Source organism: Carassius carassius, chromosome 47, assembly GCF_963082965.1.
Source record: "Carassius carassius chromosome 47, fCarCar2.1, whole genome shotgun sequence".
Taxonomy (NCBI): Eukaryota; Metazoa; Chordata; class Actinopteri; order Cypriniformes; family Cyprinidae; genus Carassius; species Carassius carassius.
In genome coordinates, this window is record NC_081801.1 from 21,640,379 (window position 1) to 21,662,608 (window position 22,230).

Consider the following 22,230-nt stretch of genomic DNA (forward strand, 5'->3'; position numbering starts at 1 on the left):
AGCTGAGGCTGAGCCTTCTCAATTCTCCTGCCCTGCGTATGTAGAGCTGTTGGAGGTTATTGAGCGAAAATTACCTTTTGACCATAGCCCTACAGCTCAGGTGAGCCTTTCATTTGTGCATGATCTCCATACAGAGATTAAAAAGAAATGAAAGATGCCGTTTTCTTCTCGCATCCATCGGTTTCATCATGAAAGTAATCTGCCGACATCGAGGTGATGCGCGAAAGTGGCTAGGAGGGAATGCCCCCTGTAGAAAGAGCTAAAAATTTTATAAAATAATTTATAAATAATTTTTATCTGTGAAAATTTTTTTCTTTCTGCAGGGGAAACATCCTCTCTTAATCTCCCTCCTTGCCATCTAAGCCCCTTCAGAAAATCATCTCACTTAAATGGTAAGGCATACGCAGTGGCAGGTCAGGCTGTGGCTTTATTACAGCACAATGCTGGTGCTTCAAGCATATCAGACTGATTTGCTAAGAGACCTGGATAGAGGCAGGGGCCTTTTTCTGATCAGGTAGCTGAGCTGCGCCGCACCACGGATCTCTCTCTGTGCTACCAAGCAGGCCACCTCAGCCATGTACTTGGCTAGCCTATAGACTATGGCGGCCATGGTGGCAGCGGAGAGACATCTGTGGATGAACATGGCAGACATCGGGAGGAAAGAAAATGCTTTCTGCTCGATGCTCAGGTTTCGCCTTCTGAACTTCTCGGTATTTCCGTTGAGACGGCGATTTGAGAAGTTCAGGGAGACGAAGGCGCGCTCTGCTTCTTTCAGATCCTTTGTTCCACGAAGTTCCAGGTCTGAGCCCAAACAACATAGGGGTTCTGGCCTGTCTCGATCTGAGGATCAAAGATGGGCACAGAAGGCTAGTGTCGCAACTCGCGCTCCTCCCCCACCCGCGGGCAGGGGTTAGAGGAATCGTGGGTCACGAGGAGGTAAGCAGAACCTAAGGGTATGATCTAGACGAGGCAGCGTTCTCGTCTGAATCGGAGTGATACCAAGGTATCTACTCATTCCCTTTGGGGATTTTTAACCCTCCAGAGTCTAAGAGGTTATCAGGAGAAAATAGCCTCATTACGCGTATATGTGTTAATAGACTTCAGAGGGTTAACTTCTGCTTTTAACCTCCCCTTCCTAATTCCCCTGTAACCACCAGCTCTCCACCTGATCGAAGTTAGGTGGAAACCTCTCGCATATCAGTCTCCTATGCTGGACCTATAATGTTTTTATGGTTCTATGTTCATAGCAACCACCTGACTGATGGCCCAGACTAAAAGGAGGCGCCCCTTGAGCAGGGCTCCGGCGCAGGAGGGTGGTTGAGTAAATGTAACCCTCTCTCTATATACTTATGTGTATTTAATTGCTGGTGGTTACGTGTCTACTAATAAACTCTGTGAGTTTCCTTTGCAGTGCTTAGTTACAGTGTTTACTAAACATTCGCCAGAAGCAGCCATCCAGCTTCATGTTCCGGTATTAGGCGGCTGAGATCACAGGTTTCTGAGGGAGCCTCCTTGATCATCAGGCCTGGCACAGCACTGCAGGGAATTTCATGGATGTCCGGCCAGGTCACCCCGAGGGGTCTCCTGGCCGCTTAGGGGTGCTGTTGCATCTTCCGGGAAGTGGAGGTGGCAGTTACAGAAGTCTTCTTTTATATGCTGCCTCAGGTGATGCTCCCCTCACCCGAGGTTTGTAAAATTGAGCGTGTCTCTCCCGTGAGATTCAGCACCTCTGCGATGCTTAGGAACCTTTAAGTACACACACTAAGCTTTGTGTACTTTCTCAAAACCACATGGTGGTCAGTGTGCACGTGAACACTTTGCGCACTTTCTAAAAATCCACAAGTGGTAAGTTTGCATGCAAGACTCTGCAAACTTTCTGAAATCTTGTACGATAAGGGTTACGTGCTCCGCTTTGTTCCCTTTCTTGAGATAATTAGACCTTGGTTCCTTGGGCTCCATTCAGCCAGTGTGTATTTGTTTATACACCTCAAGCATCGCTTCCCTCAACATGAGGGGCTATTTGGGTGATTCTCGTGGTAATTTAGCAGCGCTCCCCTTTTTCCAAAAAAGGGCCGCCTATGAGCGCGCTACTCTGAGCCAGGAGTTCTCCTCTCGTATGAGACTGAGTTCTCTGTTTTTTCCCCAGAGCGCTCCAGTATTGTTTCCATAGATCGAGTTGATGACTCTCAATCATGCTGTTTTGAGATACACTATTCCATCTATGAGCTACTCTATCGGAGTGCCACGAGAGCCCCTCCTTAGAACAGTATTTGAAAATCCATGCTATGGTAAATGTGCACGTGAAGCCTTTCACACTTTCTGAAATCAACACTGTGGTAAGTTCGCACGCTAGTATTCTGCGTTTTTTCTAAAATCCTATATGGTGAGGGCTTTGCGCGGTTGCTTCGTGCCCTTTCTTGAGTTGGTGAAAGCCCCGTTCATCTTGGGCGCCACTCCACCGACGTATCCTCGGATACCCATCTAAACGATGTTGCTACTAGAGAACTGTTGAGACAGCTCTTTCAGCAAGCTTATGCATAAGCTAGCGGGAGCTCCTGTGTGACAGGCAAGACTTGGTACAAATGCTAGGTTCTTAGCCGTATCCCTTTAAAGGAATCTTTCCTGATTCCAAGCCTTCAGCTCTACCCTGGGCCAAAGCCCTAACAATTAAGTTGGGTATGTAGCTTAGGCCTTTTGGCCGTATGGAGTACTGTCACAGACAGCCGTCTAAACGTCCCAGGGGCAACTCCCATGGAAATGGTAGAGTTGGTACTTAGTGCTTGCCCCGATTCTGGCCTGCACTCCCCTCAGCATGGCGGAGTGGGTATACTGTTCCCCAAAGCGTCCCCCTAGAGGACGCAGTTCGAAGTTCCCTTGAAAGGGAACTGTCTCAGGTTACGTATGTAACCATAGTTCCCTGAGTAGGAAACGAGACACTGTGTCCTCTACCTCCCTGCCATGCTTCGGACGCAAGCTTCAGATGAAGAAGATAATGACGTGCTCTCCCGGTGCTGATTTATAGTCGCGCCGGTAGTAACGTCAGAGGCTGTCGCCGGCCAACAAGTTGGTGTTTTTTCAATGTATGCTTCAGACACTGGTCACGACGAGGTGTTCCCCAAAGCGCCCCCTAGAGGATGAAGTGTCTCGTTCCCTACTCAAGGAACTATGGTTACATACGTAACCTGAGACAGTTTCCTGTGATCTTGTCCTGATGGTCATCTGAGACAAGGTCTTTACAGGGGATCTGTATCTGGGGCTCTAGTTGTCCTGGTCTCCGCTGTCTTTCAGGGCTGTAGAGGTCCTTTTTAGGTGCTGATCCACCATCTGGTCTGGATACGTACTGGATCTGGTGGCTACGGTGACCTCGTAATAAGAGAGAAACGGACTAATATTAGTGTAGATGCCATTCTTCTAATGATGTAGCAAGTACATCGGTTGGTATGGGAAGTGTTCCCGGTTCCGGTTTACCTATTTAATGCAGCCTAAAAATCCTTTAACGGATTTGGATATTAAAAGCATATTAGTATGTTATGTGTAAGCCAGGTTAAAGAGATGGGTCTTTAATCTAGATTTAAACTGCAAGAGTGTGTCTGCCTCCCGCACAATGCTAGGTAGGTTATTCCAGAGTTTAGGCGCCAAATAGGAAAAGGATCTGCCGCCCGCAGTTGATTTTGATATTCTAGGTATTATCAAATTGCCTGAGCTTTGAGAATGTAGAGAGCGGACGTAGAGGATTATAATGTAAAAGGAGCTCATTCAAATACTGAGGTGCTAAACCATTCAGGGCTTTATAAGTAATAAGCAATATTTTAAAATCTATACGATGTTTGATAGGGAGCCAGTGCAGTGTTGACAGGACCGGGCTAATATGGTCATACTTCCTGGTTCTAGTAAGAACTCTTGCTGCTGCATTTTGCACTAGCTGTAGTTTGTTTACTAAGCGTGCAGAACAACCACCCAATAAAGCATTACAATAATCTAACCTTGAGGTCATAAATGCATGTATTAAAATTTCTGCATTTGACATTGAGAGCATAGGCCGTAATTTAGATATATTTTTGAGATGGAAAAATTGATCCAAAAGTTTTACAAATGCTAGAAACGTGGCTTTCTAAGGAAAGATTGTGATCAAATAGCACTGATGACAATCCTAACTGATGACGAAGAATTGACAGAGCAGCCATCAATTCTTAGACCGTGTTCTAGGTTATTACATGCAGATTTTTTGGGTCCTATAATTAACACCTCTGTTTTTTTAATTTAGCAGTAAGAAATTACTCGTCATCCAGTTTTTTATATTGACTATGCATTCAATTAGTCTTTCAAATTGGTGTGTTTCACCGGGCCGGGAAGAAATATAGAGCTGAGTATCATCAGCATAACAGTGAAAGTTAACACCATGTTTCCTGATGATATCTCCCAAGGGTAACATATAAAGCGTGAAGAGTAGCGGCCCTAGTACTGAGCCTTGAGGTACTCTATACTGCACTTGTGATCAATATGATACATCTTCATTCACTGCTACGAACTGATGGCGGTCATAAAAGTATGATTTAAACCATGCTAATGCACTTCCATTAATGCCAACAAAGTGTTCAAGTCTATACAAAAGAATGTTGTGGTCAGTTGTGTCAAACGCAGCACTAAGATCCAATAAAACTAATAGAGAGATACAACCATACAACCAGATATACATACCACCTTTTCTAGTATCTTGGACTGAAAAGGGAGATTCGAGATTGGTCTATAATTAACTAGTTCTTTAGGGTCAAGTTGTGGTTTTTTGAGAGGCTTAATAACAGCCAGTTTGAAGGTTTTGGGGACATATACTAATGACAATGAGGAATTAATAATAGTCAGAAAAAGTGTCTGTAACCTAACGTTAACTGATTCTATTAGGCTACACATATCACAGGTAGACATTTAGTCTCAGAATAATAACTGAAATGAAACTGAATTAAATCGAACTGAAATCCTTGAAATTGAAACTGACGAGCAAGGCACAAACAGTACCTGTAGATGAATGATGAGGGAGAGCCTCCAAAGTACCCCAATGAAATAAACAGACTTAATTATAGCTAATCATATTTTGAGGGTCTAGACTAGAGTGTTAACAGACACCCCATGTATATTAAATCCACTTTAAATAGCTAAAACTTCTGCAATAGTGTCGTCATTGAAAACATCAGTCCAATGTTTCAAAAGTTTTGAAATTTAAAGTCACGCCAAAAGACAGTGATGCGCTTCAGTCAGGCTTCATTTGCAGCACCTGTTTCATTCTCAAGCCCGAAAGGAAACTTTTGACCTTCACAGTTTGTTCCGCTTTTATTCGGAAAACTGTGAAATTCTGTATGTCTGTTTTTGTTGTTTTTTCTTGAAGATGCAGAAAGCCTTGAAACAGTACTTTTTAAACATGGACGAGTATCTGGCAGCATCGGGGCTTTACCGAAAAATGATGGCGAGAGACACGTTTCGAGCTGTTTCTGAGCAGGTACATTTTAAAGATAAATATAACTTAATAAAATAATCTCAAACGGGACATTGTCTGTGGCATTCAGAAGTTGTGAAAGTAGCTATGAATTCTTGAAATTTGTGTTTGCTGTAGCATAGCTGGTAAAATAAGTAGCTAGACGATATATGACTATACCTCTCCACTGAAGCACCTGTCCAGGTGTTTTGATGTATGCTGATAAACTGATGTTTTTTGTTTTGCCATAAGCTTTATTACTCCCAGAATTACCATCAAAGAATAAGGAAAGTGTGTGTCAACTTCATTAAGGCAAACAGATGCAACTTTGAGCCTGTGAGTCAATTCAGACTACATCAGCATACACTTTTGTCATGAAGTTTAAACATTATAACATGTTGTGTTATGGTTTTACCATGGGTTTCAGTTTGTTCAAGGATCTTTGGAAAAATTGATCCAAAAGTTTTACAAATGCTAGAAACGTGGCTTTCTAAGGAAAGATTGTGATCAAATAGCACTGATGACAATCCTAACTGATGACGAAGAATTGACAGAGCAGCCATCAATTCTTAGACCGTGTTCTAGGTTATTACATGCAGATTTTTTGGGTCCTATAATTAACACCTCTGTTTTTTTAATTTAGCAGTAAGAAATTACTCGTCATCCAGTTTTTTATATTGACTATGCATTCAATTAGTCTTTCAAATTGGTGTGTTTCACCGGGCCGGGAAGAAATATAGAGCTGAGTATCATCAGCATAACAGTGAAAGTTAACACCATGTTTCCTGATGATATCTCCCAAGGGTAACATATAAAGCGTGAAGAGTAGCGGCCCTAGTACTGAGCCTTGAGGTACTCTATACTGCACTTGTGATCAATATGATACATCTTCATTCACTGCTACGAACTGATGGCGGTCATAAAAGTATGATTTAAACCATGCTAATGCACTTCCATTAATGCCAACAAAGTGTTCAAGTCTATACAAAAGAATGTTGTGGTCAGTTGTGTCAAACGCAGCACTAAGATCCAATAAAACTAATAGAGAGATACAACCATACAACCAGATATACATACCACCTTTTCTAGTATCTTGGACTGAAAAGGGAGATTCGAGATTGGTCTATAATTAACTAGTTCTTTAGGGTCAAGTTGTGGTTTTTTGAGAGGCTTAATAACAGCCAGTTTGAAGGTTTTGGGGACATATACTAATGACAATGAGGAATTAATAATAGTCAGAAAAAGTGTCTGTAACCTAACGTTAACTGATTCTATTAGGCTACACATATCACAGGTAGACATTTAGTCTCAGAATAATAACTGAAATGAAACTGAATTAAATCGAACTGAAATCCTTGAAATTGAAACTGACGAGCAAGGCACAAACAGTACCTGTAGATGAATGATGAGGGAGAGCCTCCAAAGTACCCCAATGAAATAAACAGACTTAATTATAGCTAATCATATTTTGAGGGTCTAGACTAGAGTGTTAACAGACACCCCATGTATATTAAATCCACTTTAAATAGCTAAAACTTCTGCAATAGTGTCGTCATTGAAAACATCAGTCCAATGTTTCAAAAGTTTTGAAATTTAAAGTCACGCCAAAAGACAGTGATGCGCTTCAGTCAGGCTTCATTTGCAGCACCTGTTTCATTCTCAAGCCCGAAAGGAAACTTTTGACCTTCACAGTTTGTTCCGCTTTTATTCGGAAAACTGTGAAATTCTGTATGTCTGTTTTTGTTGTTTTTTCTTGAAGATGCAGAAAGCCTTGAAACAGTACTTTTTAAACATGGACGAGTATCTGGCAGCATCGGGGCTTTACCGAAAAATGATGGCGAGAGACACGTTTCGAGCTGTTTCTGAGCAGGTACATTTTAAAGATAAATATAACTTAATAAAATAATCTCAAACGGTACATTGTCTGTGGCATTCAGAAGTTGTGAAAGTAGCTATGAATTCTTGAAATTTGTGTTTGCTGTAGCATAGCTGGTAAAATAAGTAGCTAGACGATATATGACTATACCTCTCCACTGAAGCACCTGTCCAGGTGTTTTGATGTATGCTGATAAACTGATGTTTTTTGTTTTGCCATAAGCTTTATTACTCCCAGAATTACCATCAAAGAATAAGGAAAGTGTGTGTCAACTTCATTAAGGCAAACAGATGCAACTTTGAGCCTGTGAGTCAATTCAGACTACATCAGCATACACTTTTGTCATGAAGTTTAAACATTATAACATGTTGTGTTATGGTTTTACCATGGGTTTCAGTTTGTTCAAGGATCTTTGGAAAAATTGATCCAAAAGTTTTACAAATGCTAGAAACGTGGCTTTCTAAGGAAAGATTGTGATCAAATAGCACTGATGACAATCCTAACTGATGACGAAGAATTGACAGAGCAGCCATCAATTCTTAGACCGTGTTCTAGGTTATTACATGCAGATTTTTTGGGTCCTATAATTAACACCTCTGTTTTTTTAATTTAGCAGTAAGAAATTACTCGTCATCCAGTTTTTTATATTGACTATGCATTCAATTAGTCTTTCAAATTGGTGTGTTTCACCGGGCCGGGAAGAAATATAGAGCTGAGTATCATCAGCATAACAGTGAAAGTTAACACCATGTTTCCTGATGATATCTCCCAAGGGTAACATATAAAGCGTGAAGAGTAGCGGCCCTAGTACTGAGCCTTGAGGTACTCTATACTGCACTTGTGATCAATATGATACATCTTCATTCACTGCTACGAACTGATGGCGGTCATAGAAGTATGATTTAAACCATGCTAATGCACTTCCATTAATGCCAACAAAGTGTTCAAGTCTATACAAAAGAATGTTGTGGTCAGTTGTGTCAAACGCAGCACTAAGATCCAATAAAACTAATAGAGAGATACAACCATACAACCAGATATACATACCACCTTTTCTAGTATCTTGGACTGAAAAGGGAGATTCGAGATTGGTCTATAATTAACTAGTTCTTTAGGGTCAAGTTGTGGTTTTTTGAGAGGCTTAATAACAGCCAGTTCGAAGGTTTTGGGGACATATACTAATGACAATGAGGAATTAATAATAGTCAGAAAAAGTGTCTGTAACCTAACGTTAACTGATTCTATTAGGCTACACATATCACAGGTAGACATTTAGTCTCAGAATAATAACTGAAATGAAACTGAATTAAATCGAACTGAAATCCTTGAAATTGAAACTGACGAGCAAGGCACAAACAGTACCTGTAGATGAATGATGAGGGAGAGCCTCCAAAGTACCCCAATGAAATAAACAGACTTAATTATAGCTAATCATATTTTTGAGGGTCTAGACTAGAGTGTTAACAGACACCCCATGTATATTAAATCCACTTTAAATAGCTAAAACTTCTGCAATAGTGTCGTCATTGAAAACATCAGTCCAATGTTTCAAAAGTTTTGAAATTTAAAGTCACGCCAAAAGACAGTGATGCGCTTCAGTCAGGCTTCATTTGCAGCACCTGTTTCATTCTCAAGCCCGAAAGGAAACTTTTGACCTTCACAGTTTGTTCCGCTTTTATTCGGAAAACTGTGAAATTCTGTATGTCTGTTTTTGTTGTTTTTTCTTGAAGATGCAGAAAGCCTTGAAACAGTACTTTTTAAACATGGACGAGTGTCTGGCAGCATCGGGGCTTTACCGAAAAATGATGGCGAGAGACACGTTTCGAGCTGTTTCTGAGCAGGTACATTTTAAAGATAAATATAACTTAATAAAATAATCTCAAACGGTACATTGTCTGTGGCATTCAGAAGTTGTGAAAGTAGCTATGAATTCTTGAAATTTGTGTTTGCTGTAGCATAGCTGGTAAAATAAGTAGCTAGACGATATATGACTATACCTCTCCACTGAAGCACCTGTCCAGGTGTTTTGATGTATGCTGATAAACTGATGTTTTTTGTTTTGCCATAAGCTTTATTACTCCCAGAATTACCATCAAAGAATAAGGAAAGTGTGTGTCAACTTCATTAAGGCAAACAGATGCAACTTTGAGCCTGTGAGTCAATTCAGACTACATCAGCATACACTTTTGTCATGAAGTTTAAACATTATAACATGTTGTGTTATGGTTTTACCATGGGTTTCAGTTTGTTCAAGGATCTTTTGAGAAATATTTGGAACGTTTGGAAGATCCCCAGTTTTGTATTCAGGTTCTTTTATCTTGTTGCTGTCACAAAAATATTAATGCATACTGTATGTGTTTTATTTTTGTAGCGTAATGATTAGGCTATTTAATGCTTCAAGAGTCAAATCTACATGAGGTGTTAAAGACTTCATAGGAATGTAATGTACTGTCTTTTAAAATGCCAAATTCAATAGGAAACCACAGGTCAAGTGGAAATAAAAGCACTGCCATTACTGAACAGGTATGCTCAGCATCTCTTTCTCTTTAATCCTGAGCCTTTTTTTGAAACACTCAAAGCGCATCATTTACAAATGTTCTTGTTTGAAACCCCTTACGTCTTTTTCTTCTGTCGAACACAGAAGTTGAATTTCTGAGGGACATTCTGGCTGCCCTCTTCAATATACTATGAGGTATCAAAATGACAAAAAGGAGACTCCTGTGCTGTATCTTAAGTCACATGATAGTTTTATGTGATAAACAGACCAAAGCTGTTAAACTGTAAATTTTCTCATCTGCCAAGTATCTAATTGCCAGTACATCGCAGTACTGTACATCTGAACTATACCTATCTGAATACATTCAGATTGAAAATGTGGAATTTTGGGCCCATATTCTCATGTGAATGGTCTTTGGCACAGGCGGTGCTTTGTCATTTACAGGTTATCCAGGAAAGCCACTAACCAGAGGAGGACAATTTGCCTAAGGTGAGGAATGTGTTAAACTCCCTTAGCTCATGTTCAAAAGTTCACCCAATCGCCCATGAACTAACCACAGCTGCTGTGTCACAGAAATAACTAAACCAAAGCAGTATACACAATTGGATTTTTTGGCTTGCTTACCACTTATGAAAGACTTAATACCATGAATTGGAGCGAAAAGTTATTCCATTGAAGCCTTCATGAGAGCCTCCTTGGAAGCTGGACCCCTGACTCCAAAAGTTGCGTAGTGGCCATCAAATGAAAGAGAATCTGGTGGAATCTATCAGCTCTAGATATTTTAAGTGTACAATATGTACATCATGAGGGTGGGATGTCTGAGCCAGAGTTCTTTTTGTTGTTGTTTGTAGCATTCACACAATCTTCTGTTCTGCTTCCATCCATCAAATGGTTCTCCTTTGAAATGTGAAGAAATAAGATTACAAAGTTTTAGTGTGTTCTTTTTTCTTGACTTTGTTGATCAATACTGTGTAATTTGTGCAGCATTCATTATGGTCCCCAGCACACTTACCAGAATTCCCCTTCACAGATTTTGCTGTGTTGCTCAAACAACGGTCACTAGGACATTGTTTACCCCAATAACTATCCAGTGGATGCTGCAATAGGTCAGGGTGAGTTAGCAGTTTATGTATAATACATCCTGAACAATCCAAACGGTAAACATTTTGTTCTGTATTGTAACATCACAGTACTGGAATGTTGATTGTGTAGCTTTCATTTTTTCAGCCCTTTTGTATGAACTGTTATACACACGTGTTCTGGTTGAGGAAGAGTTGAGGAAGAAGAGCTGCAGGTGGTGATGGAGGGATTCAAAGTAGGGGGGCGGTGATACCCAAACAGCCAGTCTATGTGCAGTGAAGATGCTGGTTACAATACCCCGGAAGACCGCCCTCAGAGGCCTTCTCTTGTTTGTTGTCGTCTTTGTAGTCTCTGTCTTCCTCAATCTTTCTCTTTGTCTTTCTTAATGACTATCTCTTAAATACAAAGTGTTGTTTCATCATGGAAAAAATGTTGACAGATCCATGCCTTGAGAGTTTAGACTGTAAACAAATGGTTGACGCAGATGTCAAAATTCTGTAGTTTATTCATCCTCATGATGTTCAGACCCACAGGAAACACAATAAGGGGATATTTGCAGAATGCCGTAGCTGCTCTTTATTACACAATGAAAGTGTATGGGGACTGGGGCTGTCATACTGGATCAGCATTCTTGCCAAAAATGCTGGAAAAGCACTTAGAGAGATAGTCCATACAACTTGTGTGATTATATTCCAAGGTACAGTATATGTAAGAATAAAAATGAATACTTTAATCACCAAATATTCTTTAAATTGATAAAAAAGACTGTCAGTAAAGACTTAACATTGTTACAAAAAATGCATTTTAAATTTGAAACAATTTAAAATTCAATTTCACAAATTACTTTTTAATGTATTATTGGTCAAATAAATGCAGCCTTTATATATTACAGACAGCTGTTCACAGCTTTCCAAAGCTTTGAACAGTATTGTATTTTTTTGAAAGATAGTAGCTTGATGGTAGTTTAACTTAGAGTAGTTTGTAGCTTGAAAAGTTACAGAAAGTAGCAAGTAACTTCTCTGACTTTTCAGGACATTACAGGTGCTGGTCATATATTGAGAATATCATCAAAAAGTTTATTTATTTCACTAATTCCATTAAAAAAGTGAAACTTGTATATTATATTAATTCATTACACACAGACTGATATATTTCAAATGTTTATTTCTTTTAATTTTGATGTTTATAACTGACAACTAAGTAAAAATTCAGTATCTCAGAAAATTAGAATATTGTGAAAAGGTTCAATATTGAAGACACCTGGTGCCACACTCTAATCAGCTAATTAACTCAAAACAACTGCAAAGCCTTTAAATGGTCTCTCAGTCTAGTTCTGTAGGCTACAAAATCATGGGGAAGACTGCTGACTTGGCAGTTGTCCATAAGACGACCATTGACACCTTGCACAAGGAGGGCAAGACACAAAAGTTCATTGCAAAAAGAGGCTGGCTGTTCACAGAGCTCTGTGCCCAAGCACATAAATAGAGAGGCGAAGGGAAGGAAAATATGTGGTAGAAAAAAGTGTACAAGCAGTAGGGATAACCGCACCCTGGAGAGGATTGTGAAACAAAACCCATTCAAAAATGTGATTCACAAAGAGTGGACTGCAGCTGGAGTCAGTGCTTCAAGAACCACTACGCACAGACGTATGCAAGACATGTGTTTCAGCTGTATCATTCCTTGTGTCAAGCCACTCTTGAACAACAGACAGCATCAGAAGCGTCTAAAGACAAAAAGGACTGGACTGCTGTTGAGTGGTCCAAAGCTATGTTCTCTGATGAAAGTAAATTTTGCATTTCCTTTGGATATCAGGATCCCAGAGTCTGGAGGAAGAGAGGAGAGGCACACAATCCACATTGCTTGAGGTTCAGTGTAAAGTTTCCACAGTCAGTGATGGTTTGCGGTGCCATGTCATCTGCTGTTTTCTGAGGTCCAAGGTCAACGCAGCTGTATACCAGGAAGTTTTAGAGCACTTCATGCTTCCTGCTACTGACCAACTTCATGGAGATGCAGATTTCATTTTCCAACAGGACTTTGCACCTGCACACAGTGCCAAAGCTACAAGTACCTGGTTTAAGGACCATGGTATCCCTGTTCTTAATTGGCCAGCAAAATTACCCCCTGTTCCCATTGAGTTGTAAAATCACCCAGGCTTGGGACCTGAGTTAATGCAAATTCCAATTGTTAGTTCCTGTCTCCATCTCGGGGGATGTTTGTCTTGGTCTGAGGTATTTAAAGGACTGCAGCAAGAGGATCAGAGCCTTCTGTAGCTGGAATGAGCCCATAGCATGAAGTGTGTCCACACACTTCATACTATGTATTTTTCTAAGAGTCAGGTATGCATCTTTTACTATTAGATTCATCTTTGAGAATTTGATGTCTTGTATTGATTTGATATCTATGAATTGGCTATGTAATTGGCATAATCCTTACCTGACTTGATAATAAATTGTTACATTTAAATTACTCTGACTTACTCTGAAATTATTTTCTCAAGTAGATTAAGTGAAGGCTATGTTTCTGCAAATCTGCGTCCAGGGTTAAGTGCATACTAAAACTCAGACTAGATGGAGCATAGGACACATCAGGTGAGGTTTTAGATTTCTGGCTAAACCGCTTGACTTTTCTTAAGTTATACTCAGTTGCGTTAACTATGGGGGTCTAGTAAAAGTACTGGTCATAACCGCTGGTTATTGTCTCAGCTTTAATTAAGATGTACGTAGTTATATAACTGTCGGGGGCTAGACAGGTAGTGCTAGCATAACCGCTGATTATTGTTGGAGCTTTAATTAAGTTGTACATAGTTATATGACTGTCGGGGGGGGCTAGACAGACAGGCAGAACCGCTGATAATTGTTTTGAGCTTTAACGAAGTCGTACATGGGTAGCTGAGGGGGACTAAACGGAAACACTATTTAAAATATGGTAAGTATGGGTAACCTATTAAATAGTATTAGTCATAACCTCTGACTACTGTTGAGACTGGCGAGTTTGTGATCGTGGGGCACACGTAAAAGAACGGCCGTCATGGGGCACCCTGAGCGACATAGATTCCTAATGAACGAGTAAAATAAAGTAAAGAGTCAAATTAGAATAATCAAATGTCAGAAGAATAACAATTATAATTAGAGACCAACAAACAACCAATTTGCCTTTCAACCTAAATTCAAGGTCATACTAAAATGGAGTCAGATTAGATAATAAAATGGAGTCGGATTTGAGTTTAACCTAAACTGAATAACTCTACACGCTGAAAGACCAAACATGCAGGAAACCTTCATCCAGCACCAGATACCTTCCTTGGGCCGAGTGCCTGGACCTTACAAGGGCTTAGAGCCAGAGCTGTACCGCAATGTGGAGTTTGACATGTGGCAAGACAGACACAAAGGTCAGTTTATAATTACTTTTTAAGATCTTAAATGATTGTTACCCTAATTTAGGAGTATCATTTGTGATGTGTTCTGTGATAATCCTGTGTTATAGAGCTACAGAAGACTGATTACATGGTGTTTGCTGGCAGACAGTACTGTTTAGGAGATAAGTGTCAGGTGGGACAAAACTTTCTTTCAACAATCTTTCAACAGGTTTAAGTGTTAACATATTGCAAATTGACAAAACATACTCCTATTATGTATTTCTTATTATGTGCCTTACTCAAGGTCGTGGTATTACCAGCCCGAGACTTGAACCCACAACCTTAGGGTTAGGAGTCATACTCTCTAACCACTAGGCCACGACTTCACCACTAGGCCACGATTTCCCCAAAAGGGAAGGTGAAACTAAGGCGAAAACTATTGATCAAAAAACATTTTCATAAACCAAAATAAAATATAAATATCAAAATAAATGAAAAAACAAGCTAAAGAACCTTAAGACGCAAAGCAGTTTAAAGCAGAGTCCTGCACAGGTCTGTTTGGTAAACTCACACCAGCAAAACTGAACAGAACACCCGACCCGTTATCCGACAGCAGCACTAATTTAAATCCTGTACCTGACCCGTTTGACAAAGACCACGACCTGAACTGCACTCGCTTTAAATCTACCTTCCAGCCTACAACAGATCCGGCCAAACCTTGCCAATTTTTAAATCTTCCCTGAAAACGTACTTTTTTTCCCCCATGGCTTTCAATATCCCTTGATTCATATTGCCATTCGTTTCTTTTGTAACTAGCTGTTGTCCTCTTTTTTTTTTTTTTAAGGATTTAATTTAATTTAATTTAATTTAACTTTTATTGTTTCTCTAGTGCTTAAATTCTGTGTGTCATTATTGTCAACTTCTTTTAGCCTTATAAAGCACTTTGGTCAACACCAGTTGTTTTTAAATTTGCTATGTAAATAAACTTGTATATTGTATATTAAATCAGGTAGGCATTTGTGCATTAGTGAGTGCTAAAGTTAGAGGGTCAAATAAAGATGGAAGAGATGTTGTTTTAAGCCGATTCTTGAAGATGGCTAAGGACTCAGCTGCTCGGATTGAGTTGGGGAGGTCATTCCAACAGGAGGGAACATTAAATTTAAAAGTCTGTAAAAGTGACTTTGTGCTTTTTTGGGATGGCACAATCAAGCAATGTGCACTTGCAGAACGCAAGCTTCTAGAGGGCACATAAGTCTGAAGTAAGGAATTTAGCTAAATGGGTGCAGAGCCAGTGGTATCCAGAGCCAGTTGATCATTTAGTCACTGGCTTGATTCACTAATGCATACTGTAAACCACTTTACAACAAAGACATCTGTACATGAGCCCTTAGATATTACATCAATCACAGGTTAGATAATTCTTAAGTAACAATTGTCAGCAGATTTCAAATAATGTGGCCTACTGTCATTGATGTCTATGTGACATACTACTGTTTCTGAGTTCAGTATTTTGTATTCATACTGATGTTTTTGTGTTCCAGTGGTTTCAGCAGAGTTACTGGCACATGCAGCAGGTGTATTCACAGCCTGTGGCAGATGCTCAGTTCCAGCCGTACCCGAGCACTGTTCCCACCGCTGACCACACAGTCCCCCAGAAATTCAAATGTTTACCTATCATTCACACAATTCAAATATGGTTTATCATTTGAAAGTGAAACATGTTAAGAAATAGCAACTTACAGGCCACTCGCTCTAACATTAATCTAGATAAATGTGTGCTATTTGGTGCTTATCCAAGTGTTTGTGTGGAGTGTGGAAGCTATTAGTTTGCCTACTGCAGGACATGGAGGCACTGATGCAATCTTTTGTTTTTTCTGAGATCAGTTGAAAGAACTTAAATTACCCTGTATCAATAAAATGTTTGCTCATACAGGTAAGAGTAATACATTGTTCGAAACTGCAAAGGGTTTTCTTTGTGTACACTCAATGCACTTTCTGCCATCTCTATCTCTGTGAACTGGAGTGCATCACAAAAAAAGAACCACAACTCCACGTATAGGCGACTTGCCTAACAGACATGAGAAATATATCTAAAGAAAGCTTGAAATGTGAGATTCAATAGTCCATTGGAAGTCCATTGGAAGTCCAATAAAAGTGCATAATTCCATCATAAAAACATGGCTCCGGGAGATAAATAAAGGCCTCCTAAAGCAATCAATGCATTTTTGTAAAAACAAAAATCCATATTTAAAACTTATTTATAAACCGTAATCTCTAGCTTCTGCTAACTGTCGTTTGAGCATACACAAGAGGCCGTTCCATTTTCTCAGACCACATTGCTAAAACTGCCCGGTCCTGCATTTTTTATTCTCCCTTCCGAGGGAGAATTTTTTTATTCAACCTCAAGAAGATCAGGCCCTTTCTTTCAGAACATGCTTCATGACTCCTTGTTCAAGCTCTTGTTCAGTCCAGGCTGGACTATTGCAATACTCTCTTGGCAGGTCTTCCAGCCAGTTCTATCATACCTTTACAATTAATCAAGAACGCGGCAGCAAGATTAATTTTTAATGAGCCGAAAATAATCAATGTCACACCTCTGTTTATCAGTTTGCACTGGCTTCCAATTGCTGCTCACATGGGCACAAAATCACTTTCACAGACTTTTAAATTAAATGTTCCCTCCAGGTGGAATGACCTGCCAACTTAATCCGAGCAGCTGAGTCCTTAGAATTGGCTAAAAACACCTCTCTTCCATCTTTTTCACCCTCTAACTCCTAGCAATCGATTTTTTTTTTGGATTATATTTGTTTTCTTTTTATTATACAATTAACAAAAGTAAAAAGGCCTCTAACACTAGCTTGCTTTATTTTTTCTGTTTTCTTTTTATTTGTGTTTGTGTACATATGTGTCTGTGTATGTGTGTGTGTGTGTGTATATATATATATATATATATATATATATATATATATATATATATATATATATATATATATAAACTTTGCTATGTGTACTGCGTTAAGCTAACTGAGACTTGCACTTGCATATCATTGCTCTCTTGTTTGTTTTTGATTGCTTCCATTGTCCTCATTAGTAAGTTGCTTTGGATAAAAGCGTCTTCTAAATGACTAAATATATTGAATCTCACCTCCCATTCACTGCCATTATGAAGCTTGGAAGAGGCAGGTGATTTTTTTAATTTAACTCAGATTGCGTTCGTCTGAAAGAAGATGATCTATGGTTTGGCTTGAGGGTGAGTAAATCATGGGATAATTTAAATTTTTTTGGTGAACCATCCATTTAAATGAACCAATAAAAATTTAAAACAATTACTGTCTGGTTATGTAATCTATATATGATTATGTATACGAAATGCATTTCTCTGTGAAGGAACATCCACTGTACTGCGACGCATCAGCATCGTCGACTTCATCTTTGCAGCCAACAGAGACTAAAAATTTTTTGTTTATAAATAATTAAAATCTTTCCTTGCTATTTTTTTGATACATTCATAGTTATTAGTTTTGCTGTGGCTTTGTAATAAGATTTATACGTGCACTTGAGCACAGAATAGACTATACATTAAAGGCTACAATATATATGGTACATATTTAAGTAATTAAATGAATATAAACATGCGATTAGTGGACCAGTGGCTTAATGACTGCTAGAAAAATCTTTAGTCAGGGCAGCCCTTGTACACTCACACCTATGCCATCCTCTCCTCAGGCACCCCTCTGGCCATGGAAAGCCCTCCTGTGGTGGTCTCTGGCACGGTGTTCTACCCCCTGGTGAAGGAGCAGTGTGGCCAGCCGCCCCTTCACCCCTCCTATGAGCCCTACATGCCTGTGCTCTCCACAACACACCACTACCTCACGCCCTGGACTCTTGGTGCCAGCCCATACCCCTGCATGCACCACCCCACAAACTGCCCCTCTTCCTCTCACCGCCCCACCAGCTACGTACATCACCACCCACCTGCCACACTCACGGTTTGTCTAAGTCTCGTTTACCAGCAGAAATCTTCCCGTTTGTTAATTTGTTAGTATTGTTTTCACAGAAGAATGGTTATTCAGGGATCCTGCAGTGTTACTCGGTACTTAAATAGAAATGCAGGACAGAGTAGGTGTGCTTTTACCACCCTTCACATTCTCTCCCCAATCAACATCATTTCACTGTAATTTAATAAGCTTACATTGGACTTTTTTCCATAATTATTTGATGATTTTAAAAGGTGACATGATTCTAGATGTAATTCGTTCCCTTCTCATTTGCTTTTACAAATTTTCCAGAATGTAGTAGTTTAGCATCACACCAGGAGTTCAAGTCTAAGGAAAGCAATGTCTGTTGTTTATCTGTCAAAAACGTCACTTAATATACCTGCACAAATAAAAATAAAAAAATTAGAAACCAAATCAAGTGGTTTCCAAATCCAATTTGAGGTTACAAGCTAAAACCTATTTTTTATGAAGAAAATAAATGTACTATTTGAAGGATCCTGAAAAGGAAAATGTAGCAATCAATATAAGATTTGATCACAGGATTAAATGTCATTTTACAATTTAATTTAAATGTGTAATATTGTGAAATAGTTTTTACTGTATTTTTCCTAAAAATGATGCAGCCTTGGTGAACATAGACAAAAAAAAAATCTCCAGAATGGTTGAATTGTTTGAAATTTTTTTAATCTTTAAATGTGAATTAAGAAATTAATTATTTGCAATTATTTGACTTTTTGTAAATAATGGTATATTATACGGACTGGATACAATTTATTTCATGGTTAATCTTGCAGTTGCTTGACAGTTTGGCGTATGACACTTACTCATGTATTCACAATGTGATCTTTAAAGCTGCCCATTTTACTCAAATATGATGCAATTATGAAGTGCTTTGAGCGACTGGTCCTAGCACACCTCAAGGACTGCCTCCCACCCACACTGGACCCACACCAATTTACCTACCGAAGACATAGGAGCACAGAGGATGCAGTGTGCACAGTGCTGCACGCTGCACTCACACACTTGGACAATAACAACACATATGTAAGGATGTTGTTTGTTGTCTTCAGCTCAGCATTTAACACCGTCATTCCCTCCAAGCTGACCACAAAATTTGGAGACCTGGACATTAACACCTTTCTCTGCAACTGGATCATGGACTTTCTGACCAACAGACTTCAGCATGTTAGGTCAGGCCATACCTGCTCCACCACCATCACACTCAACACCGGCGTACCACAGGGCTGTGTGCTGAGCCCATTCCTCTAATCCCTTTACACCCACGACTGCAAGCCTGTGCATGCATCCAACTCCATCATTAAGTTTGCAGACGACACCATGGTGATTTTCTTCATCAGAGACAACGATGAGACTGCCTACAGGGAGGAGGTACAGCACCTGGCCACATGGTGTGCTGACAATGACCTGCACGCATGACCCCATCCCCATGAACGGGATGGTTGTTGAACGTGTCTCCAGCTTCAAGTTCCTGGGAACCACCATCTCGGAGGACCTGTCCTGGACCACAAACACCTCCAGCCTGGTCAAGAAGGCTCACCAGTGCCTCTTCTTCCTCAGGACACTGAAGAAGACCCAGCTGTCTTCAGCCATCCTGGTGAACTTCTACCGGTGTGCGATCGAGAGCATCCTGACCAGTTGCATCACAGTTTGGTATGGGAACTGCTCAGTTGCTGACCGCAAGGCATTGCAGAGGGTAGTGAAAACTGCCCAATGCATCACAGGGACAACACCTCCTGCTAGTGAGGACAACTCGAGGAAACGCTGTATACGTCGAGCTCACAGCATTCTCAAGGACTCCTCTCACCCTGACCATAGACTGTTTAACCTCCTGTCCTCCGGTAGGTGCTTCAGGAGCCTCCGGACAAGGACCGGCAGACTCAGGAACAGCTTTTTCCCTACAGCTGTCTCCTTACTGAACTCTGCCCACTGACACACAGACTCCTCACCCCTCATCATCACTACATCTGATTTATTTATTTCTTTATTTACAACAAACAAAAAACAGTAAACTTGTTATTACTTGCACTACTGTCTGTTCATCCAGAACACGGAGTAATCCATTTGCACACTGAAATATTTTCTATCCACTTTACTGTCCATTGCACTAGTGTAAATGTTCATAATTTCTGCCTATAGTGTACATACACTTTTACATAATTCATCTGTATAGTATGTTCATAGTACACCTGTATATCATGCTGATAGTATTTAAAATCTGTTAATTATGTCCATAATACTGCCTTATATGTATATTTATTGTACATTTGTAACATATTGTAGACTGTATATCCTGTACTTACTGCTAATTGCACTTCTGGTTAGATGCTAACTGCATTTCGTTGCCCTTTACCTTACATGTGCAATGACAATAAAGTTGAATTGAATCTAATCTAAACTAATCTAATCTAATCTAATCTAATTTCCACATAAAACAGGATATTAACACGTGGAACCCTTTGTCTATTGGGAATTGATTTAATCGTAATTGGGAATTTTATTTCAGAAGTCCAACCGTGTTACTTGATACCTTGTCTTTGTTTGATTGTTTTGTTGTTTTGTTTTTACCAGTTAGTGCTGAGATAAATTGTGAGCTTTCTAGCTAATGGCTGATGAAAAACAGAGAGAGAATTGTATAATTTATTTGTTTTTAGTAATATGTGGAGAGATTCCTTGTCTGTCTTTTTTCAAACCTTTAGTTTTAGTGTTAGATTAGTTTTTAGTTGCCTTGCGGTTCACTTGCTTGAGCACATCTCATTAAGTACCAATTCCCATCATAGCTAATTATTATATATATTTTATATATTTATTTATTTATATATTTTATTATATATTTAAAAAAAAAATTATAGTACCCGCCCTAAACAAATGTCTTAAAAACTTGTGTTGCCACTGTGACATCAACTGAAATCCAGAGTCATTTGAGAGAAAAAGCAAGAAATTACATTTCAAAGAAATATTATATTATTAACTTTCAATAACATGCACAATAACACAGGGAAAATGTAGACTTTAAAGAACAGCAAAGGTTTCAATCATTAGCAATGTTAACCCAGATGTGATTTTTATTAAGTTCATGTGACCACAAACAAAAAATGAAATATAAAACCACTAAAGCATCTATTTTAACTCAAGGTATAACATGAAATTTAACAACAATGTACCCCATATGTCAAAAAAGAATAGAAAAATAAATTTAGAAAATTTACTGTCGATAACTGACAGCATTATTACCATCATAAATAGCAACGCAAGGGAGAGGTTACTAACCCACAACAGAAATTGTAAAATGAATTTGATATATTATTTGTGATGGGTTCATAGTCTAAACTAGAAACTAACTCTACAGTAGCTCCTGGTATTGAGCTTCCACAAACTCTAAATATTTGATCATGCATTGTGTTTTAGTCACTAATACCATTAGCTATAAAACATTTTTGGAAAAACAAATGAAAAGCTATTACCAGTCACATAGATGCATAATTTTTGCAGCATATTTTAAACTTAATTTGAAACCATTTGGTGACCTTTAAAAACATTTATGTTCAGTGCAGAAATAAGTGTATTACAAAGATGCATATATAATAAGGTCCACATCCGGTTACCTGTATCTTCTGATAAAATAATGTCACTTCAAGATCATTAAAACACTTGCATTGTTTCAGATATTATATTTTATATATTGGCTCTACTTCCACTTCTGATTTCTGAAAAGGACTTTCTATAATACATACACATGATCTTCAAATCTGCAGTATGAGCTCGTTTTCAAAAAATATTGCACTAGCATTGATGATTAAAAGTGTTACAGCACCAGAACTGAGTATGCAGTGCAGAGTTATACAGAGTAAATATCTCTTGTTCAAATTGCTAACTTAAAGCCTTGCATAATAAACTCAGGATTTTACATTGGATTTGTATGAGAGAGTTGCTACAAGG

At 39.1% G+C, this 22,230-nt stretch overlaps 1 pseudogene; it reads left to right on the forward strand.

Annotated features, from left to right (window-relative positions):
• The first annotated feature begins 7,226 nt into the window (after window positions 1-7,226).
• Window positions 7,227-20,877, forward strand: LOC132130860 (putative bifunctional UDP-N-acetylglucosamine transferase and deubiquitinase ALG13; annotated as a pseudogene).
• The last annotated feature ends 1,353 nt before the right edge of the window (window positions 20,878-22,230 follow it).